Source organism: Phyllobates terribilis, unplaced genomic scaffold (genome assembly GCF_046119375.1).
Source record: "Phyllobates terribilis strain yellow unplaced genomic scaffold, ASM4611937v1 Scaffold_4__5_contigs__length_816908805, whole genome shotgun sequence".
Taxonomy (NCBI): domain Eukaryota; kingdom Metazoa; phylum Chordata; class Amphibia; order Anura; family Dendrobatidae; genus Phyllobates; species Phyllobates terribilis.
This window is the reverse complement of record NW_027362764.1, coordinates 680,312,304-680,336,821: the sequence shown is the minus strand read 5'-3', so window position 1 is coordinate 680,336,821 and position 24,518 is coordinate 680,312,304. Positions and strand designations below refer to the sequence as shown.

Here is a 24,518-nt window from a genome sequence, read left to right as displayed (position 1 = left end):
TTTTGAAGGATAGAAAAATGTCTTTCCTAAATAGGGCGTTCCTGGAGATATTTGAGAGAGACAGAACATTTGGTTTAGGGAGTGGCTAAGGAAAAACGGTAATTATAATGTTGTATCAAAATGTAATACAATGTCTCAATATTTATTTATAATCTTATACAGTAAAATTGTAGTTACATAGTTTCTAATAGTTCATATATATATATATATATATATATATACATACACTTGTCTAAGTAGAGATTGCGTATAATTGTATTTATATATACGTTTATAAAATATATATATATATATATATATATATATATATTAATTAATAAATTAGAACTTCATATATATAAATTTAAGTAGCAATATTTTGAATTACATTAGAACCAACCAATATATGTATAAGATATTTAAATAATTCTGTTTCTGTATGAATTTGATATTTAATTTTATTTTCTTATATTTCCTTAGAGTTTTCATTCCAAAGCAGGATTTGATCAAAGAACTCTAAAATGGATTTATTTCTTTATTCACACAGGAAGTGAAAAAATTGCATGATTTTATGTGTATAACATTTTAAAATAATAATAATATATCTAGTTGAACTATAATATATATGTAATACTTATTAATTCTTTTGTGTTGCTAATATTTTCTGTGCATGAAGTGTTCGTGCAAATTAAAGTAGCTTTACAGCATGACGTGTGACAGCTGCGGCCTTTGAACTTTGAGCTAATAGTATAGGATCCCATTCATTCTATTTTCAACTGATGTAACTTAAGACCGGGCAGTCAGTGAAAAAAAAATCTAAGACAAGAGTTTTTTCAAGTGTCTGAAATTCCCAGTGACTTACTCTCATATTATATAATATGTACTTGGGGAATATTCAAAGAAATAGAATCATAGAATCATAGAATGGTAGAGTTGGAAGGGACCTCCTGGGTCATCTGGTCCAACCCCCTGCTGAAAGCAGGATTCACTAGATCATCTCAGACAGATGTCTGTCCAGCCTCTGTTTGAAGACGTCCATTGAAGGGGAACTCACCACCTCTCGTGGCAGCCTGTTCCACTCATTAATCACCCTAACTGTCAAAAAGTTTTTTCTAATATCTAATCTGTGTCTCCTCCCATTTAGTTTCATCCCATTGCTTCTAGTCTTTCCTTGTGCAAATGAGAATAAAGATCATCCTTCTACAATGTGACAGCCCTTGACATATTTGTAGACAGCTATTAAGTCTCCTCTCAGTCTTCTTTTTTGCAAGCTAAACATTCCCAAATCCTGCAACCGTTCCTCATAGGACATGGTTTGCAGACCAGTCACCATTCTGGTCGCTCTTCTCTGAACTTGCTCCAGTTTGTCTATGTCTTTTTTTAAATGTGGTGCCCAAAACTGTACACAGTATTCCAGATGAGGTCTGACCAAAGAGGAGTAAAGACCGATAATGACTTCACGTGATCTAGACTGTATGCTTCTGTTAATACATCCCAGAATTGTATTTGCCTTTTTTGCTGCTGCATCACAGTGTTGACTCATGTTCAGTCTATGATCTATTAGTATACCTAAGTCTTTTTCACATGTACTGTTGCTTAGCTCTATTCCTCCCATTCTGTATATGCTTTTTTCATTTTTATTGCCCAGATGTAGTACTTTGCATTTTTCCCTGTTAAAAACCATTCTGTTGGTTGCTGCCCACTGCTCCAGTTTATTTAGGTATTTTTGAATCCTCTCTCTCTCTTCTCTAGTATTAGCTATCCCTCCTAGCTTTGTGTTATCAGCAAATTTAATCAGTTTACCCTCAATTCCTTCATCTAAATCATTGATAAAGATGTTGAACAATACAGGTCCCAGGACGGAGCCCTGTGGTACCCCACTTGAGACATTCATCCAGCTGGATGTGAAGCCATTTACAACCACCCTTTGAGTCCGATCACTAAGCCAGTTATGAATCCACCTAACAATTGCCTGGTCCATTGCATACTTGGTCATTTTTTCAATAAGGATGGTGTGAGATACTTTGTCAAATGCTTTGCTGAAGTCAAGATATACTATATCTACAGCATTTCCCTGATCCACCCAGTCAGTGATTCTGTCATAGAAGGAAATTAAGTTAGTCTGACATGACTTGTTAGTTACAAACCCATGCTGACTCTGGTTAATCACTTCATTCTTATCCATGTACTTACATACATGTTGTTTAATAATTTGTTCAAAGATCTTTCCTGGTATAGAAGTCAGACTCACCGGCCTATTGTTCCCTGGGTCCACCTTCTTCCCCTTTTTGAAGATAGGAACAACATTTGCTCTTCTCCAGTCTTCTGGGACTTCTCCTGTTCTCCAAGAATTTTCAAAGATTATGGAGAGTGGTTCTAAAATTTCTTCTACGATCTCCTTCAGTACTCTGGGGTGTAATTCATCTGGACCTGGAGACTTGAACTCATTTATGTTAGCTAAATATTCCCTCACAATCTTTCTGTTTACAGATATCTTGGATTCCTCTATTCCTTTAAAAGGACAGTGGAGATCAGTTGATGTTACATTTTCTTTCTGAGAGAAAACAGATGCAAAATAAGAATTAAAACGTTCGGCCTTCTCAACATCCTCTCTTCCCATTTCTCCATTTTCATCCTGTAAAAATCCTATAGCATCTTTGACTTTTCTTTTACTTTTGACATACCCCCAAAATCCTTTTTTATTGCTTTTGACATCTCTTGCAAGCCTTAATTCATTGTCTGCTTTAGCTAACCTGATACGTGCCCTGCAGGATCTGCAGACTGCATTATAATCTTCTTTAGATATGCCTCCCTCTTTCCATTTAATAAACATTTCTTTCTTTCTTTTTAGCATGTGTTTAAGTTCTGTGTTCATCCATCCTGGTTTCCTTAAATGCTTCCCATTCTTCCTACTTTTCGGGATTGTTAACGATTGTGCTTTGAGAATCTCATTTTTAAAAATTTCCCATCCTTCCTGGACATTTTTGTCCTTAAGGACATCCAGCCATTGGATCCCTCCTATTCTCTTTCTGAGTCTCTTAAAATCTGCCTTTCTAAAATCTAACCTTGAAGTTTGAGTCTTCACATGTCTTCCTCCTCTAGTTATCCAAAATTCTATAATAGCATGATCGCTGCCTCCTAGGGTCCCAGCCACCTTTACCTCCTCAACCATTTCCTCCCTGTTTATAAGGATTAGATCCAAAGTAGCAGATCCCCTTGTTTTCTCCCCTACCTTTTGGAAGATAAAGTTGTCAGCAAGAGAGGATAAGAATTTGCTTGACCTGTTAGTTTTACTTGAGAGAGATTCCCAACAAATGTCTGGATAGTTGAAATCTCCCATGACCACTACGTCATATTTTTTGGAGAACTTGGTCATTTGATACATAAAGAGTTCATCCATATCTTCAGCTTGCCCAGGTGGCCTGTAGTAAATGCCTACAATGGTGTCCTTTCCGTTGTTCTCTCCTTGTATTCTTACCCAAACAGTTTCCACAGAACTCCCAGTCTCTGAAGCTTCAATCTCTGTGCAGATATACGCTTTTCTAACATACAATGCAACACCTCCTCCTCGTTTATCAAGTCTGTTTCTTGCAAATAAGTTGTATCCTTTTAGCCTTTTATTCCAATCATGTGTATCGTCCCACCAAGTTTCAGTGATTCCAATGACATCATATTCCTTTTCCTGCGTTAGTAGTTCCAATTCTCCTTGTTTGTTGCCCATGCTTTGTGCATTTGTATAAAAACATTTTAGTTTGTGATTGGTTTCTCTTCCTCCCATATTTTTATTATTTAAATTGTTTTGTCTTTGTTCTTCCTTTCCACTTCCAGTAGCAGAGATCTCAATAGTATTTGTCAGCTGTATGGCTTTTTCTGGCCTTTTGCTTCCCTTCCCACATTGTTCTAGTTTAAAGCTCTTCTGATGAGTGTAGCAAGGCGACTTCCAAATACATGTTTTCCAGTCTTCGTAAGGTGCACCCCATCTCTAGCAAGTAGTCCATCGTATAGGTAATTCATTCCGTGATCCAGAAATCCAAATCCTTGTTGACGGCGCCATCGACGTAGCCAGTTGTTCACCTGTAGAATCTTATTCCACCTCATTGTTCCATGGCCATCCACTGGGAGGATGGATGAGAAGACCACCTGCGCTCCCAATTCTTTCACTTTCTTGCCTAAGTCTTCAAAGTTACTGCAGATGGTTTCCAGGTCCTATCTTGCGGTGTCATTTGTCCCCACATGTATTAGCAGGAATGGGTAGTGATCTGTAGGTCTGAAGAGTCTTGATATCCTGTCAGACACATCTTTAATTTTTGCTCCTGGAAGACAGCACATTTCTCTTGAGGTTATGTCTGGTCTGCAGATAGCGGCCTCTTTTCCTCTTAACAGGGAATCCCCCATGACCACCACTCTCCGTTTTTTCTTCACAACATTCTTCTTTTCCCATCCAGGAGGATTCTGAGGGCTTACAAGGTTATTCATTGCTGGCAAAGTCTTATTTTGCTGTATTTCTTCATGGTTCTCCTGCGTGAGAGGCTGGTACTGGTTCCTGAGCAGTATGGGTGCTGACTGCCTCTCGATCCTGCTGCTTCTGTGGGTCACATGCTTCCATTCCTCTGTTTCGTCAGGTGCAGTTCAAATTTCTTCTCTTTCTGAATCATGAAGAGATAATTCTGCTCTGTCTAAGAACTCTTCAACTTCCTTAATGATTTTCAAGGTAGTTATCCTCTCTTCTAGATTTCGCAACTTCTCCTCCAACAGGGACACAAGCTTGCATTTCTGGCATGTGAAGTTTGGCTTTTCCACTGGCAAGTCTGTGAACATGTAGCAGGATGTCCTCTTTTCAGCTCCAACAGCCAAAATCCAGTGTTCTTTGAGCTCGCGGAGACTCTTCACTTACCCCAAAATGCAGTGGGAATATGCAAATTATCTCCTCAGTACTCCTCCCCTGGTTTACCGATGTCCTCTTTTCAGCTCCAACAGCCAAAATCCAGCGTTCTTTGAGCTCGCGGAGACTCTTCACTTACCCCAAAATGCAGTGGGAATATGCAAATTATCTCCTCAGGACTCCTCCCCTGGTTTAACGATGTCCTCTTTTCAGCTCCAACAGCCAAAATCCAGTGTTCTTTGAGCTTTCGGAGACTCTTCAATTACCCCAAAATGCAGTGGGAATATGCAAATTATCTCCTCAGGACTCCTCCCCTGGTTTATCGATGTAGTCTTTTCAGCTCCAACAGCCAAAATCCAGTGTTCTTTGAGCTCACGGAGACTCTTCACTTACCCCAAAATGCAGTGGGAATATGCAAATTATCTCCTCAGGACTCCTCCCCTGGTTTACCGATGTCCTCTTTTCAGCTATAACAGCCAAAATCCAGTGTTCTTTGAGCTCGCGGAGACTCTTCACTTACCCCAAAATGCAGTGGGAATATGCAAATTATCTCCTCAGGACTCCTCCCCTGGTTTACCGATGTCCTCTTTTCAGCTCCAACAGCCAAAATCCAGGGTTCTTTGAGCTTGCGTAAACTCTTCACTTACCCCAAAATGCAGTGGAAATATGCAAATTATCTCCTCATGACTCCTCCCCTGGTTTACCGATGTCCTCTTTTCAGCTCCAACAGCCAAAATCCAGTGTTCTTTGAGCTCGCGGAGACTCTTCACTTACCCCAAAATGCAGTGGGAATATGCAAATTATCTCCTCAGGACTCCTCCCCTGGTTTACCGATGTCCTCTTTTCAGCTCCAACAGCCAAAATCCAGTATATAAATATAAAGATATTCAATTGATATGGCAATGCGCATTAATAAATTGGGATACAACAATTTTGGGTTAAATATATATATATATATATATATAAAACTTCATATGTGGAATGTTTGAGTTGAACAGATCTGTGAATGTCAGAGTGAAGGTGACAGATGAGTAAATCAGCAGCTGCTAAGTGTGATTGATGTGACAGAGGCCTCGTATGTTTGTATGTTTGAAAAAAAAAATGTTTCTTTATGTGAAGGTACAAAAATATATTTAATTCTGAGGAAATTATAATACATAATTAGGTATTACTGTATCTACATATATATATTTCTATATTTCTTTAATAATTATTATTTCTTGATTTAACTAATAGTGGATAAGGGCAACCACACATCAAAATGGTTTACAAAGCAAATTTATATTTAGAATAATTTTCCACATGATAATATTCTTGAATAACTATAATATTATTTTTAATGGTTACCTAAATAGGTACACACCTCTCTTTAGTCAAATCTATGCTACTCATCGATATGAAATTTATGCACAATATTTTAAGAAGAATAATTATTTTTAATTTGGTTCTGATATATACATAAATTTTATAAAATAATATTTCTGGTATTAAGGGGGAAAATGTGTTTTTGATCCTGATTACATAATCACTTTTGATCAATACTTATTTTCCACACATATTAATAAAGAAGAAATAATAATAAGGTACTATGGTATAATTAAGAAGGGTATTACATGCAAAGTTGCATAATTTAATATTTTTTGGTGGTACAAGGTTATGACAAATATGAAATCATCCAGATAATGGAGCTATAATGGTATTTTTTATGGAGAATATAATTACTCTGCATTTGTTATTAAAATTTAAAGGTCTTATTTTTATTTTTATTCTTATTTTTACTCTTAATTTTATTTTTCATTTTTAAAATTTTATTCTTACTTTATACTTCTTATTTTTCTATTTTTTAATTTTTTAATTCTCATTTGATTTTATTTGAGTTCAATATCTCAATTGAGAAAACACATTAATATTTAATAAAGTAATGTCTAATACAAGAGTATTGCTTCATTAAATATATATTGCTAAGGAAAAAAATGTTTACATTTTCTGAGTAAACACAACAATTCATTCATTCATTTATTCATTCATTCATTCATTCATACATTCATATATTTATTCATTTTGGTTCAGGAGTATACATTCTTTGATATTATTGGTTTAATAAAGATATAAAAACTTGTTTTTTCAAAATACACTGACACCTATGGGTTGGAAAAGGTAATTACACCTATGACATAAAAATGTTCTATCATATGGAGAACTTGATTGATAATGAATTATTATCTATTATTGTTTATTATTCCAAACATAATTTATTTTAATATTTTGATAATAATTAGATGGATATTACTGATTGCTATGGTACGCTGTGATATTATAGGTTAGGAAAAACTGCCAGATTTGGTATCAGATTAGGGAATGAAGACTTCAATCAAGACATCGCAATTATGAATTCTATCTTAATAAAGACTTTTAATTTTTATAAATCAAAGAGATTCTCAAAAGTTACAAGAAGAAGCAACTGATATCCGGACGTCTCAGAAGGTAACAGGTGTGAATGCTGAGTGTTATAATAGACTGTGTCCATTACATACAATACAATTCACACCACTGATCACCAGGACGGCAGAGGACGATGATCCTATATGTACTGTGTTGTGTTTAAGTTTCATCACGTTCCAGTGGTTTCTTATCACCTGCAACGCTTCAATGAAAGCTGGTGAACAGGTAATACCTGGCATATGTGTCCTGTATATAAAGGACTGAGTACTAGTTATGGTGCTATATAAAGCAGGAAAGTGTCAAGTTACCCTTGCTTTACTGACCAAAGACGTCACATCTGTTCCAAAAGTGACACGAGACCAGTGCGGACACACGGAAGATTCCAAAGACGATCCAACGTAAGTCCAGGTGACACTGCACAGATATTAAAGCTACATTTCATCCATGGACTTTGTTTTCTTATCAACTGACACACATGATCTTTCTAATAAAGATTACAGTTTATGGACTGAACAATAATGAACACAATTATGGACTGTACAATATCTACATGCTGTAATTTATTTCAAAGGAGTTTTCATCTAAAGACTGTGTTATAAAAGAACCAAGAAGAAGACGAGACGACAAACCGATGACATCAGATGATGACGATTGAACCCGCGATTGCTTCAATTTAGATATAGGGAAGTATAATTATACATATTAATTGAATATTAGTCACGGCTTACCATAACATGAATTCACATCATTATATAACAATAATCCGATATTGATACTATTATTACTATTATTATTATTATGGAAATTTAATGATATTGCCAAGGAAGAAGGAAAGAAAAAATGATTGATGAATGTATCTTCTTTTGAGATTTTCAGTTAAAGTCCTTTTATTCTCAAAAAAGGGGGAAATGTTAAATGGTTAATTATGGAAATTCATTTGGAATGTTAATCGATAATCATTTTTCTGAGTTCTATGCCTCAGCCATCGTGTCTAGTTGACATGCGCTATTTGTGTGTGTATTTTTGGTTCACTATCATATGTAGAACAGGTGTCCATACGACTGGCTATAAAAGCCCATGGTACAGAAAGGGGGGGCTCTCTTGCTCTGCCCACCCCACAAGACACAGAATCTTCATGCTGAGAAGCAGATGACATGTAGGCCTGGACACATGCTGGACAAAGACATGATTTACCAGCCAGGATCCAAGGAAAGATGGGTGAATCTCAACAATTAAGCTAATTATGGACAAATGGACAATTACTTTATAACTAATTATTGTATGTACCTGCTGCAATCTGATTCTTTTTAATGGACAATCCAAGAATAAATAGATACATTTTTTTATAAGAATATCGTGATATTGATACTTTGAGAAGTCCTCAGTAGAAAAAAATAATACAGGAAGAGTATTATTTTACAGTCTCCCATCCAAGTACTAACCAGGCCCGACCCTGCTTAGCTTCCAAAATCAGATGAGATCGGGCGTGTTCAGGGTGGTGTGGCCATAGGCAGAGACAAGCCTCTCACTTGCTGCTTTTCTACTTTGACGTCTGGCTGTCGGCTGCCCTTTCCAGTGCTCAGCAAGACCAGGTCCTTTTGTGCTTTCCCTTCTCTTCAATTTTTTTGCTGGCTTCCTAAAAAGGTCTTGTAGACACAACGCCCCACTCAGAGCCGCTGAGGTCACTGATCGGCTGCAGCGCTGTCGACGGAACGTCAGCTTCACGGCCAATGCCACAGGCCGGGAGCAGAGGCGAGACTCACCGGTAGACCCGGGTAGGGTGAGTAGAGCGCGGTTAGTTGCTTTCTAATAGCCTGCAGCCGGGGATTAACTTTTAATGAAAGGGAACAATCCCTTTGACTGTCTGCAGCGCGCCACACCTGGGAAGCGCACTCTCACACACAAGCCAGCATGCACACGTGCTCGCACGTGACAACACCCCCTATCTGCCCCTACAACCTCTCCGTCACCATGCGTCAGACTCTCCTGCCTGTTTTATGATTTCAGGGCCCTAGGAGGAATCACCCCCCCCTCCCCAATTCCTTCCGCACCTTCCTTGCCTTCCTTGCACTGAGGTTAGCTCTTTGTCAGCCGTCTGGCTTGGTTACACAAGCTTCTTTGCAGAGAAACATGTTACTTCTGCTGGCCCTCGCTAGGCCGCCGGCATCCAAAACCTTCCCTGGGCACCTGCTGAAAGCCTGACCCCTTCACGGCCCCGAGTGCTTTTAACGCCATCATTTCCACACGGCGAGCTGCGGAGTCAATAAGCACTCCTAGCCGTGGCAAGGAGCTCGGTGTCAGGCCTGCGTGAAGGCGGCGGGGTAGCGTACTTAGCTGCCAACTGGCTCAGAGGCCTTGGGGCTTCCATCATCTAAGTTACTTAAGGTCGGTGTCCAGCAAGGCGCCGATCCATGCTAGCCGAGCTGGGCAGTAGGGCAAAACGTCATCAAAATGGTCTACAGCACCCGGTGTTCCCAGGAGGTCTCCCTTCCAAGTACTGTCCGAGCCCAGCCCTCCTTTGCTTCCGAAATCAGAGGAGATCGGGCGTATCCAAGGTGGCATGGCCAGTAGACATTGCTCGATCCATCGCCCGGCCAGCCTTTCTCAGGATCGCTTGATGGCGAGCAATCTGGCCGTGACGGGGCGGGCTCCGAAGGGTCCATGCTAAGGCTGTGCCGTCCCTACTAGTGTTGAGCCACCCCCATAGTGTTCGAGTTCGGTTCGGTTCGTCGAACACCCGTGTGTTCGCCGAACTGTTCGTCGAACTGTTCGTCGAACACCTTCGAACACCGTTAAAACCAATGGCAGGCAAACAAAAACACATAGAAACACATAGAAAACACCTTCAAAGGTGTCCAAAAGCTGACAAACTGCTCAGAAGACATAACTAACACATGGAAAAGTGACAAGTACATATAATCATGCGAAAATAAAAGAGGTGGAGGAGTAAAAGGAAGGGGAGACACAGATATAGGCATGTCATGCCCTTCTAAAATCCAAAAAGTGAGAAGCCGACACGGCCAGTCCGCTCCTGCCCGTGCCACCTCCGTGTCGCCGGGTTTGTGCCAGAGCCGCGGTGAACCCTGATGGCAAGCCCCCCTCTCCTAATACTGGTGCCTGTCCGCTGGTGGGTCGAGCGAGCCCCCCTGTGGTGGAGGCAGCTCTAAGCTTTTTAATTTAAATTGTCTCTCTAATTTGAATGAATACACTTTAAATCCATTTACAAGGATCTATTGGAGGGCAAGTCTCATGCCAGCAGCCGCGTAATTCCAGCTCCAGTAGCGTCCACTAAAGCTGCTGCAGTTAAAAAGCTTTTATAAGGATCGATCTTGGCTGTCCAGCGCAAGGCATCCTACTGCCAGTCCCAGCCCCTATGCCTTGGGGTGCCTCCTGATGCTCTTCACTGAGTATCCCATGGTCCCGAAGCACGTCCTTTGAAAAAATTAAGTGTCTAAACTACAGGTGGTGTAGCTTGCTTAACAGCCGGGATAATCCGCTGACTAGCAGACACTGCTACTAGGCACAAAGTATTTCCTGGGCTAGATGCAGTTAAAAATTTGTAATTAGATACTCTCGTTGGATGCTGAGAAAGCATTCCATAGAGTCTCCTGGCACGCCATATATGATTCTCTTAAAAAGCTTGGGGTAGGGGTCTAGGGGACCCTTTTATAGCCAAAATCACGGCCCTGTATCACAATACGTCACCTAGGCTGAAGATAAATGGAACTGTAGCACCCTGAGGGCTCGGTTGCTACAGAGGTATTGCACCTCACCCAGAGGTGTGATATCTCACTCTCAGGTAAGGATGGAGTGTGGATCAGGACCCGACACCTGCATGCATTACACCACATTGCCGTGGGGCAGGGCGACCAATATGCCTCTGAGATGGGCACGACAGTCCCTGTCCCTGGCTGGAGTGGGGGGAGGGAACACTGAGGAAGAGGAACCCTGTAGTGCAGGAGCAGGGAGGAAGCAGTTCCTGGGTGCATTGAGAAGGGATTATAAAAGGTGGGCACCATCTTAGTTCAGTGCAGAGAAGTCTGAGCAGAAGTGGCAGGGAGCAGGGGCTCTGCATGAGCTCTGCTCCGGAGGCGGGCCTAGTAACAGAGGCACAGGCCTGGAAGAGGGAGAAGGAAGGAAGAGGAGCGGAGAAGGCTCCAGGAACGAGGAATGAAGGGATCCCAGGGGTGCGGACGGGCGAGTCGCCACCGCACGCCCGAATCCACCTGCGTGGAGGGGTCAGGCCAAAGGGGGAGACCGGTCCCCGAAACTAGTGGAGGCAGGAAACGACCCTCAGCTAGAAACCGGAGGCTGTGACATTTTATGTGGCGCATCCCCTCACTACACCCGCTAGGAAGGCACCACATAGGGTCAGGGAAACTGGCGCCAAGTTTACCAAGAGGAGGCCCGAGGCAGCCGGACAGAAGGGTTGGTAAGAAAGGCCAGACAAAGGACACACAAAGGGGGTCCTGTGAAGCGCTCCAAAGTTATCTGGGAGTTGTCTGAGCCCCTCACCTCTTGAGCACAGTACGACGTGGGCAGCCATTACCTGCAGACGTGGTCTGGATAATAAGAACTGTGAGTAAAGGCCCTGGACTGCATCACTGACTCCGTGTCGTTACTGCTGCTGCCCTGCACCATCACCCCCATCCTCCGCATACACTGCCCTGAGGCTATACTCCTCCCGTGGGGAGTTATGCTACGCTCTGCTGCACCCACAACACCAGCCTCAGCGGTCTGCCCTGCAGCGGCGGTTCATTCTGACCGCAATCCACGGGTGGCGTAGTCGGACATTTAAACATCAAAACCACATAAATAGTTCCACCACTGGTTTGACCACCCTGAGCCACGGAACCGGGTCACCGCCACGAAGACTACAACCACCAGCATCCACCAAAAAGGGTCCGGCTCCGGGTGTCCCAAGGCCCAGGGGGTGCATCAGAACATTTTCATCACCTTTCACAATCACCAATGGGACAAGGCAGGGATGTCCTCTGTCCCCTCTCTTATACATCCTAGTGACGGAGCACCTGCTCTCATCAATTCGCCATAACCCCAATATTAGGTGGATTGAGGTGGGAGGCACCGAGTACAAGTGCTCTCTATTTGCTGATGATGTCCTAGTATATATCACTCAATCACATATATCCATCCATGCTGTTATGGCTGAAATAGATCACTTTGTTACATGGTAAAATTTTAAAATCAATGCAGCGAAGTCTGAGGCCCTCGATGTCTCCCTCCCCAAATCCATATAGGATTCCATCCAGTCCAACTTTCCCTTTGCCTGGTCCTCACAGGGTATCAAATACTTAGGAATTCCTATTCATAGAGACCTCTCCCATCTATGTTATCTTAATTTTGGGCCCTTTATTGAACAACTCCATACAGACCACGGTTGGCAAGTTAGAACTGTAAGATTCACTATGTGAACCACTGGTGTTTTGTGGAAAAGCACATGTACACTGCGTTCCAAATTATTATGCAAAAAGTGTTTAGGAGTGATAAGGGAAGAATTTGTTTGTTTGTCAGTTAAACTCATTGATGGTGATGTGTGTCAGGGCTCTTTATATCACTGTAAGCAATTGCAGACACCTGTGCTAATTAGTTTGGCAGGTGAGTCCAATGAAAGGCAAGACTACTTAAGAAGGCTCTCTCACATTATTAAGCAGCCTACATTTTCTGCCAAAATGGGAAAGAAAAAGGATGTGTCGGCTGCTGAGAAGCAACAAATTGTGGAGTGTTTAGGTCAAGGCATGACTACAATCAACATTGTGCGATGATCAGGATGAAGTGTCTTGGCAATCAAGAAGTATGTAGCTGATTCACAGTACACACGTGTGCGTGCTGATAAGGGCAAATTGAGGACTCTTTCCTACAGGCAATTACGTCAGGTTGAAAGAGCAGCGGCAAAAAAGCCTTGTCATAGCAGCAGACAAATTTTTGAAGCTGCTTGTGCCTCCAACGTCCCCCGAACAACAAGATGCAGGGTCCTTCAGAGGTTTGCAGCTGTGCATACGCCATCCTGTCGACCTCCTCTATCCAATTCACACAAGCAGAAACGGCTCCAGTGGGCCAAACATTACATGAAGACTGATTTCAAAACTGTTTTGTTCACGGATGAGTGCCGTGCAGCGCTCGATGGTCCAGATGGATGGAGTGGAGGATGGCTGGTTGATGGACACCCCACGCAAACAGGGCTACAGCGCCAACAAGGAGGAGGTGGAGTAATGTTTTGGGCTGGAATCATGGGGAGAGAGATTGTTGGCCCCTTTAGGATCCCTGAAGGCGCTAAAGATGAACTCCATAATGTATGTGGATTTTCTCAAACAGCACTTCCTGCCATGGTTCAAGAAGAAGAACCGTGTATTTCACAGCAAGATCATTTTTCTGCATGATAATGCACCATCTCATGCTGCACATAAAACATCTGCATCTCTGGCTGATATGGGCATAAAAGGGGACAAACTTATGGTGTGACCCCCATGCTCCCCTGACCTCTACCCCATTCAGAACCTTTGGAGCATCATTAAAAGGAGTGTCTATGATGGCGGGAGGCAGTTCACATCTAAGCAACAGCTCTGGGAGGGTAGTCTGTCCTCATGCAAAACAATTGAAGCAGAAACCATCCAAAACCTGACAAATTCAATGGACGAGAGAGTTCAGAAGCTCCTTTCGAACAAGGGGTCCTATGTGAAAATGTAACATCACCTAGAATAAAGTTTTGAGTTGAAAACTGTTTGATTTCAGTTTCTAACAACCTGCTAATGCTTATAATTTCAAAAATGACCATTTTTTTGGCCTTTATTAAAATGAAAAGGTTGATCGAAAAGTTTGGGGGATCTAAGAGTGTGGCAACCCAGTAGTCATGATTACTTCGAATTCTGACAATATGAGGGTCATGCTGCAGGTAGTGCAGCAAGAAGGCACTTATGTGTCTTGCGCATCTCGGAGCCCCAAAATTATTTTCCGGGCTAGATGCAGCTAAAAATTATTATTAATTTTAAATCTGGTGAAGCTTTAGTATAGATGGCCTAATAGGATCAGTGCTGCACACTGCTACAAAGCCCAAATTATTTTCCAGCCAAGATACAGATAAACATGATTAGTAATTTGAAAGCTTAAAACGGTTGGTAGAGTGATTTTAACCAATCATCAAGCTTTTACTCTCCCCAGGATGACACAGGGGTAGAAAAGTCGTTTCGGATCCATGATTTGTTCATCTTTATGAACGTGAGTCTGTCTACATTATCAGTGGAGAGCCGTGTGCGCTTATCTGTCAGCACACCACCAGCAGCGCTGAACACACGTTCAGACAGAACGCTGGCTGCGTGGCATGACAAGATCTCCAAGGCGTAAGTGGCTAGCTCCGGCCATTTATCCAGATTGGAAGCCCAAAAAGAGCAAGGGTCCAGTGACACAGTCGTGGCTTCAATGTTTACTTGGAGATACTCCTGTACCATCGTCTCTAGGCGTTGACTATGTGTCAGACTTCTTGTCTCCTGTGGCCTTGCAAAGGATGGGCTAAAAAAGTGGTGAAATGATTCCGCAAAATTGATGTTACCAGCAGATACTGTGGTTCTGTTACGGTTTGAGTGCTGAACACTTGACGGTCCCACGGTTGGCAAGTTGGAACTGTGAGATTCACTACGTGCACCACTGGTATTTTGTGGAAAAGCACATGTAAGATTCTGCAACAGTCTCTGCTGATATTCCTGCATGCGTGCATCCCTTTCTATGGCAGGAATAATTTCTGCAAATTTACTTTTGTACCGGGGATCTAACAGTGTGGCAACCCAGTAGTCAGGATTATTTCTAATTCTCACAATTCGAGGGTCATGTTGCAGGTAGTGCAGCAAGAAGGCACTCATGTGTGTTGCGCATCCAGGAGCACCAAGTCCCTGTTGTGTTGGTGGCGAGGTAACAATCATGCTTCCTTCCTCTGTCCTCTCCCCCCAACCTCGCACAACAGAAATGTGATCAAGGTCTCCCTCATCTGATGAGTCTTCCATCAGTTCGTCCTCCACTTCTTCCTCGGCTCCTGCACCTTCCTCACTAGTTTGGCTGCTACCATGCGCCCTGGTAAAACCATCTCCCCCACCCTCACATGCCTGCCGCCTTGGTGCTGCCGACCGTCTGGACCTTGCAGATGTTAGCCCTTACGCATACAACTCCTCCTCCTCTACTTCCTCCACCTCCTCTTGTGCCACCACCTGACTCCGAATTCTGTTTAACATGTGCTCCAGCATGTAAATCACCGGAATAGTCATGCTGATAATGGCATCGTCAGCACTAAACATCTTCGTCGCCATTTCAAAACTGTGCAGAAGGGTGCATAGGTTCCTGATCTGAGACCACTCCTCCAGCGTGATTTGCCCCACCTCTGAATTTCGTTGGCCCAGGCTATACGTCAGAACGTATTGCACCAGGGCTTGTCGGTGCTGTCACAGTCGCTGCAACATGTGCAGAGTTGAATTCCACCGGGTAGGCACATCGCATTTTAGCCGGTGAAGTGGCAGGCCCAACGACTTCTGTAGAGATGTAAGTCGCTGAGCTGCGGGATGCGAGCGGCGGAAGTGAGCACACAGCGACCGTGCCCTCTGCAGAAGGCCATCTAGTCTGGGATAGTGGGCTAAAAATTGCTGGACAACCAGGTTCAACACGTGAGCCATACAAGGCACGTGTGTGACATTGCCCCGGCGAAGGGCCGCACCCAGGTTTGCAGCATTGTCGCACACGGCCTTCCTTGGTTTCAGGTCCAGTGGAGACAACCATTCATGAAATTGGTTCTCCAGAGCTGACCACAACTCCTCAGCTGTGTGACTCACATTTCCCAGACATTTCAATGTAAAAACCGCCTGATGACGTTGAGCCCTACTGCCAGCATAGTAAGGAGGTGTGCAGGATTCGTTCTGCGCAGTTAGAAAGCTTGTGGCATGACCAGACAGGCTTTAGGTGCAGGTGGAAGACGGAGAGGAGGTTGAGGAGGCAGAAGCAGTGGAGGAACTTTGACATAAAGAGGATTGACGCACAACTCGTGGGGACGGCAACACTTGGACAGCAGCCCCTTGTCCTGCTGTCACCATAGTTACCCAGTGCCCAGTCAGCGACATGTAACGCCCCTGTCCATGCCTACTCGTCCAAGTGTCTGTGGTGAAATGCACCCTGTCACACACAGAGTTTCTCAAAGAAGCGGTGATGTTGTGTGCGACATGCTGGTGGAGCGCAGGCACACCTTTCTTTGAGAAGTAGTGCCGACTGGGCATCTGGTACTGGGGCACTGCGACGGACATAAGGTTTCGAAAATCCTCTGTGTCCACCAGGCGGAAAGGCCGTATTTCTGTAGCCAAGAGCTTGAAGATGGTGAAATTCAACCTCTTAGCTTTTTCATGGCTAGGAGGAAATGGTCTTTTACTTGTCCACATCTGAGGGACCGAGGGCTGGCTATTGTGCTTAGACGGGGTTGATAAGGGTGTCCCCGGCAAACTGCCGGTCTGTGAGGAAGATGCAGGCGGACATGTTAGGTTACCTTAATCCAAAGGTGGTGCTATCGATGTCGGACAGCGCTCAACACCAGCTGGTGTTACCACCTCCAAAGAAAATGATGACCTGCCAATCACGCTGGCTGTTGCGGGTAAAGAGGTGGCAGGTCTGCGCCCCAAAACAGGTGTGACTGCTGTCCCCCCAGTCACAGAGGATGAAGAGGCCGCGGATGCACAAGATATGGCAGACGGTGATTGGCCCGGCCGGCTAGGCCGCATTGTAGCACACTGAGCTTCCCACTGCAACTTATGCTTCATGTCCATGTGCCGGTTCATGCATGAAGTACTCAAACTATGTATTTTTTGGCCTCTACTTAGCTTTTGCTGACAAATGTTACAGATAACACGAGTTGGGTCATCTTTATTGATCTGAAAAAATGCCCAGACTATGCAAGGCTTAGCACCCATGCGACCTGAAGAGCCACCACGACTTGTGGTGAGAGGCAGAGTTGTGTTTGAGGATGCAGTTGTTGACGTGCTTCCAGTACTACGTCTCTGTCCAGGAAGGCGCAACCTGACATCGTCGTCACTAGCATCTTCCTCCACCTCCTCTGCTGACCTCATCTCTTGGCTGACTGTGGGTTGACAGTAAGTGGGATCTCCAACCTCATCATCATCACCCTGTGCGTTATCACACCCGTCGTCCTCAGAGCCAACCTGTTCCTGCCCTGACAAAAAACTAAAGTTGTCGCTCCAATCAGGTATTTGAGTCTTATCATCGTCTTCCTCATTGTCTCCACCAACAGGAGTTACAGTTTGGGAATGAGGGTCTACATTATGGTCAGAACCTTCTGCGTCTGGTCCTGGATCCGACTCATAAAGATTCTGGGCATCAGTGCAGATCATTTCCTCGTCTGGATTCACAGAAGCGCTGTAGTCGACCTCTGATTCCCAGGCTATAGTATGAGTAAACAGCTCTGCAGACTCAACCATCTGTTCTACCTCATACTCAGACGGGCAGCTGGAGATTTGGGAGCTGTGAAGAAGCAAGTGCGATTGGGGTGACACCTTTGAGGACTGGAGTATTTGTGATGTTGAAGTTGATGTGGAGGAGAGCCCACTTAAAGGAGCACTTGATATCCGTTGAAGCACCTGCTGTTTTTGTACCTCATCTGGAATTTGTAGCGATTGGCGTGGCCGTAAGAAAGGGATCTTATCACATTGTCCGCTAAAAGAAGTAGACCTTTTAGTTTGGCTGGAAGATGGTCTTTCTTCTGCAGATGTTACTGTTGCTTTAACACCTACCCCACGGACACAACCTTTTTTCCCCTTCCCAACACGCCTATTCCCCTTTCCACCAGCAGCAGGCCTTTATCCACTCATTTTGGTGGTTAACTAATTCACAACTCTGGAGTTGTTTGCACAAAAAAACAAAGGATGGGAACCGAGCAGAGCTGAGTGGCCAAACTGTGGTATTAGGCCAAAACTATTGGCTGGGTTAGATGCAGAAAAAAATTATATTCAATTTGCAACCTGATGGAGGTCTGTATAGATGGATTAATAGAACAAGTCCCACACACAGCTAGAAGCCCAATATTTTTTCAGAGGTAGATGCAGAAAAAAATATATTCAGTTTGCAACCTGATGGAGGTCAGTATAGATGGACTAATACAACAAGTCCCACACACAGCTAGAAGCCCAATATTTTTTCAGAGGTAGATGCAGAAAAAAATATATTCAGTTTGCAACCTGATGGAGGTCTGTATAGATGGATTAATAGAACAAGTCCCACACACAGCTAGAAGCCCAATATTTTTTCAGAGGTAGATGCAGAAAAAAATATATTCAGTTTGCAACCTGATGGAGGTCTGTATAGATGGATTAATAGAACAAGTCCCACACACAGCTAGAAGCCCAATATTTTTTCAGAGGAAGATGCAGAAAAAAATATATTCAGTTTGCAACCTGATGGAGGTCTGTATAGATTGATTAATAGAACAAGTCCCACACACAGCTAGAAGCCCAATATTTTCATAGAATCATAGAATCATAGAATGGTAGAGTTGGAGGGGACCTCCTGGGTCATCTGGTCCAACCCCCTGCTCAAAGCAGGATTCACTAGATCATCTCAGACAGATGTCTGTCCAGCCTCTGTTTGAAGACGTCCATTGAAGGGGAACTCACCACCTCTCGTGGCAGCCTGTTCCACTCATTAATCACCCTAACTGTCAAAAAGTTTTTTCTAATATCTAATCTGTGTCTCCTCCCATTTAGTTTCATCCCATTGCTTCTAGTCTTTCCTTGTGCAAATGAGAATAAAGATGATCCTTCTACAATGTGACAGCCCTTGACATATTTGTAGACAGCTATTAAGTCTCCTCTCAGTCTTCTTTTTTGCAAGCTAAACATTCCCAAATCCTGCAACCGTTCCTCATAGGACAGGGTTTGCAGACCAGTCACCATTCTGGTCGCTCTTCTCTGAACTTGCTCCAGTTTGTCTATGTCTTTTTTAAAATGTGGTGCCCAAAACTGTACACAGTATTCCAGATGAGGTCTGACCAAAGAGGAGCAAAGACCGATAATGACTTCACGTGATCTAGACTGTATGCTTCTGTTAATACATCCCAGAATTGTATTTGCCTTTTTTGCTGCTGCATCACACTGTTGACTCATGTTCAGTCTATGATCTATTAGTATACCTAAGTCTTTTTCACATGTACTGTTGCTTAGCTCTATTCCTCCCATTCTGTATATGCTTTTTTCATTTTTATTGCCCAGATATAGTACTTTGCATTTTTCCCTGTTAAAAATCATTCTGTTGGTTGCTGCCCACTGCTCCAGTTTATTTAGGTCTTTTTGAATCCTCTCTCTCTCTTCTCTAGTATTAGCTATCCCTCCTAGCTTTGTGTCATCAGCAAATTTAATCAGTTTACCCTCAATTCCTTCATCTAAATCATTGATAAAGATGTTGAACAATACAGGTCCCAGGACGGAGCCCTGTGGTACCCCACTTGAGACATTCATCCAGCTGGATGTGAAGCCATTTACAACCACTCTTTGAGTCCGATCACTAAGCCAGTTATGAATCCACCTAACAGTTGCCTGGTCCATTGCATACTTGGTCATTTTTTCAATAAGGATGGTGTGAAATACTTTGTCAAATGTTTTGCTGAAGTCAAGATATACTATATCTACAGTATTTCCCTGATCCACCCAGTCAGTGATTCTGTCATAGAAGGAAATTAAGTTAGTCTGACATGACTTGTTAGTTACAAACCCATGCTGACTCTGGTTAATCACTTCATTCTTATCCAGGTACTTACATACATGTTGTTTAATAATTTGTTCAAAGATCTTTCCTGGTATAGAATTCAGACTCACCGGCCTATAGTTCCCTGGGTCCACCTTCTTCCACTTTTTGAAGATAGGAACAACATTTGCTCTTCTCCAGTCTTCTGGGACTTCTCCTGTTCTCCAAGAATTTTCAAAGATTATGGAGAGTGGTTCTAAAATTTCTTCTACGATCTCCTTCAGTACTCTGGGGTGTAAGTCATCTGGACCTGGAGACTTGAACTCATTTATGTTAGCTAATTATTCCCTCACAATCTATCTGTTTACAGATTACTTGGATTCTTCTATTCCTTTAAAAGGACAGTGAAGATCAGTTGATGTTACATTTTCTTTCTGAGAGAAAACAGATGCAAAATAGGAATTAAAAAGTTTGGCCTTCTCAACATCCTCTCTTACCATTTCTCCATTTTCAGCCTGTAAAAATCCTATAGCATCTTTGACTTTTCTTTTACTTTTGACATACCCCCAAAATCCTTTTTTATTGCTTTTGACATCTCTTGCAAGCCTTAATTCATTGCCAGCTTTAGCTAACCTGATACGTGCCCTGCAGGATCTGCAGACTGCATTATAATCTTCTTTTGATATGCCTCCCTCTTTCCATTTAATAAACATTTCTTTCTTTCTTTTTAGCATGTGTTTAAGTTCTGTGTTCATCCATCCTGGTTTCCTTAAATGCTTCCCATTCTTCCTACTTTTCGGGATTGTTTTCGGGATATTTTCAGAGGTAGATGCAGAAAAAAATATATTCAGTTTGCAACCTGATGGAGGTCTGTATAGATGGATTAATAGAACAAGTCCCACACAAAGCTAGAAGCCCAATATTTTTTCAGAGCTAGATGCAGAAAAAAATTATATTCAATTTGCAACCTGATGGAGGTCAGTATAGATGGACTAATAGAATGATGCTATGCCCAAAAGATTTTACTTCACTAGGTGCAGTAAAAAAATTGGTATTCTATACAGAGGTGGTATATCTTGCAACACAGATAGGCTACTTCACTGACTAACACACTCTGCAATAGGCCAAAAAGGATTAGCTTTGCTAGATTCAGCCAAATGCTGTGAAAAAAACTTGCACAGCACTGGCACAGACCTGCCTGGCAAAAACTGATAGGAACTGATGTAACCTAGTCCTGAAAAGGACTCCAATTACAATTAGTCTTCACTCCCACAATCTATCTATTTAAGAGCACAGACCTGCCTGATAAAAGTCGTAGGAAATGCTGTAACCTAGTCCTTAAAAGGACTGCAATCACAACTATTCCCTACTCCCAAGCTATCTGTAGATTTGTGCGAAAATTGGCTTGAAATTAACAAGGTATAGCGCACACAGCAACAGCGGTGCCGTCTAACACGCAGCTGCAGCAGTGAGAAAATGGTGGCGACGGGGAAAATGGCTTGGTCTTATAGGGCAAAGACATGTGACATACACTGCCAATGACACATGCCCTTGCTTGTGTGAAAAAAAGCACTTCGCTCCGTGTGTGCGCTGCTGATAGGCTGACAGATTGCACCTCCCCACTGCAAATGCGGGAAAGAGAAAAAAAAATGGAGATCTTCATTGTTCCTGCAGAGATCCATCCCCTGCCCCTCCCCCCACCCTGATGTACACTCAAACTGCGTATTAACATTAATTTTCATCATTACTGAGAAAAAATCCAGTTATGATTTTGGTGCACGAACAGTTATCGAACATAACCTCGAACAGCCGAATTTTTCTCAAATTGTTCGTGTTCGCCGAACGGCTCGAACACCGCCCAAAACAGCTCGAATTTGAGATTGGCGAACAGTTCGAGTAGAACAACGCTCATCTCTAGTCCCTACAGGTGTGGTTTGTTTAGCAGTGATTCACCCGCCGCATCAGGTGTCTTCAAAAATGTCTCGGCGCAGGGTCTCCTGCAGGCTAAACTCTTCATCGCGGTAATGTGACAGAAAGAGCAAGCTGGACCCGTAACTTGGGGGCGGAGCGAGACGTCCAGGGGTGAATGAAGGAAGAGGGTGAGATGGTTGCCAGTGACTTTGAGCTGCTCTTCAGGGGGGAGAGTCGTGTTGCCTGCAAAAGTCTTCTGCTTGGGGTTACCGGTTGTTGCCTCCAGCCACCCGGGAGACGCTGGTCCTGGTGAAAAGGAGCCTAGTATTAAAAGTAAAGAAGCAACAATGCTGGAGGCCCACGGTGATCAGAAGGATGCTGGTATTTTGCAGAGATGAAATAGCGCAAGAGAGAAAGCAAATGAAAAAAAGAAAAGAGAAAGAATTTGTGCACTTGTGAAAGGGAATGGAAAAAAGGCATAGAAGAGAGTGCCCCCTGCTGGTGGAAGGAAGGAAAAAGCAAAAGCCTACAGCACCTGGTATTCCCAGGCGGTCTCCCATGCAAATACCAAACAGGCCTGACGCTGCTTAGCTTCCGAGATCAGACGAGATTGGGCATGTTTATGGTGGTGTGGCCGTGGGCAGAGACAAGCCTCTCACTTGCTGCTTTTCTACTTTGATGTCTGGCTGCCGGCTGCCCTTTCCAGTGCTCAGCAAGACCAGGTCCTTTTGTGCTTTCCCTTCTCTTCAATTTTTTTGCTGGCTTTCTTAAAAGGTCTTGTAGACACAACGCCCCACTCAGAGCTGCTGAGCTCACTGATCGGCTGCAGCGCTGTCGACGGAGAGTCAGCTTCACGGCCAATGCCACAGGCCGGGAGCAGAGGCGAGACTCACCGGTAGACCCGGGTAGGGTGAGTAGAGCGCGGTAAGTTGCTTTCTAATAGCCTGCAGCCGGGGATTAACTTGTAATGAAAGGGAACAATCCCTTTGACTGTCTGCAGCGCGCCACACCTAGGAAGCGCACTCTCACACACAAACCAGCATTCGCACGTGACAACACCCCCTATCTGCCCCTACAACCTCTCCGTCACCATGCGTCAGACTCTCCTGCCTGTTTTATGATTTCAGGGCCCTAGCAGGAATCACCCCCCCCTCCCCAATTCCTTCCGCACCTTCCTTACCTTCCTTGCCTTCCTTGCACTGAGGTTAGCTCTTTGGCAGCCGTCTGGCTTGGTTACACAAGCTTCTTTGCAGAGAAACATGTTACTTCTGCTGGCCCTCGCTAGGCGGCCGGCATCCAAAACCTTCCCTGGGCATCTGCTGAAAGTTTGGCCCCTTCAAGGCCCCAGGTGCTTTTAACGCCATCATTTCCACACGGCGAGCTGCGGAGTCAATAAGCACTCCTAGGCGTGGTAAGGAGCTCGGTGTCAGGCCTGCATGAAGGGCGGCGGGGTAGCGTACTTAGCTGCCAACTGGCTCAGAGGCCTTGGGGCTTACATCATCTAAGTTACTTAAGGTCGGTGTCCGGCAAGGCGCTGTTCCATGCTAGCTGAGCTGGGCAGTAGGGCAAAACTTCATCAAAATGGTCTACAGCACCCGGTGCTCCCAGGTGGTCTCCCATTCAAGTACTGTCTGAGCCCAGCCCTGCTTTGTTTCCGAGATCAGACGAGATCGGGCGTATCCAAGGTGGTATGGCCAGTAGACGCTGCTCGATCCATCGCCCGGCCAGCCTTTCTCAGAATCGCTTGATGGCGAGCAATCTGGCCGTGATGGGGCGGGCTCCGAAGGGTCCATGCAAAGGCTGTGCCGTCCCTACAGGTGTGCTTTGTTTAGCAGTGATTCACCCGCCGCATCAGGTGTCTTCAAAAATGGCTCAGCGCAGGGTCTCCTGCAGGCTAAACCCTTCATCGCGGTAATGTGACAGAAAGAGCAAGCTGGACCCGTAACTTGGGGGCGGAGCGAGACGTCCACGGGTGAATGAAGGAAGAGGGTGAGATGGTTGCCAGTGACTTTGAGCTGCTCTTCAGGGGGGAGAGTCGTGTAGCCTGCAAAGGTCTTCTGCTTGGGGTTACGGGTGGTTGCCTCCAGCCACACGGGAGATGCTGGTCCAGGTGAAAAGGAGCCTAGTATTAAAAGTAAATAAGCAACAATGCTGGAGGCCCACGGTGATCAGAAGGATGCTGGTATTTTGCAGAGATGAAATAGCGCAAGAGAGAAAGCAAATGAAAAAAAGAAAAGAGAATGAATGTGTGCACTTGTGAAAGGGAATGGAAAAAAGGCATAAAAGAGAGTGCCCCCTGCTGGTGGAAGGAAGGAAAAAGCAAAAGCCTACAGCACCTGGCATTCCCAAGCCGTCTCTGTTAAATGGTTAATTATGGAAATTCATTTGGAATGTTAATCGATAATCATTTTTCTGAGTTCTATGCCTCAGCCATCGTGTCTAGTTGACATGCGCTACTTGTGTGTGTAATTTTGGTTCACTACCATATGTAGAACAGGTGTCCATACGACTGGCTATAAAAGCCCATGGTACAGAAAGGGGGGGCTCTCTTGCTCTGCCCACCCCACAAGAC

At 43.9% G+C, this 24,518-nt stretch overlaps 3 pseudogenes; all 3 read right to left on the bottom strand.

Moving 5' to 3' along the window:
* Positions 1–9,756: 9,756 nt before the first annotated feature.
* LOC141269461 (5S ribosomal RNA) lies at positions 9,757–9,876 on the bottom strand (annotated as a pseudogene).
* A 12,593-nt stretch (positions 9,877–22,469) lies between these two features.
* LOC141270300 (5S ribosomal RNA) lies at positions 22,470–22,588 on the bottom strand (annotated as a pseudogene).
* A 941-nt stretch (positions 22,589–23,529) lies between these two features.
* LOC141268642 (5S ribosomal RNA) lies at positions 23,530–23,649 on the bottom strand (annotated as a pseudogene).
* Between the last annotated feature and the right edge of the window lie 869 nt (positions 23,650–24,518).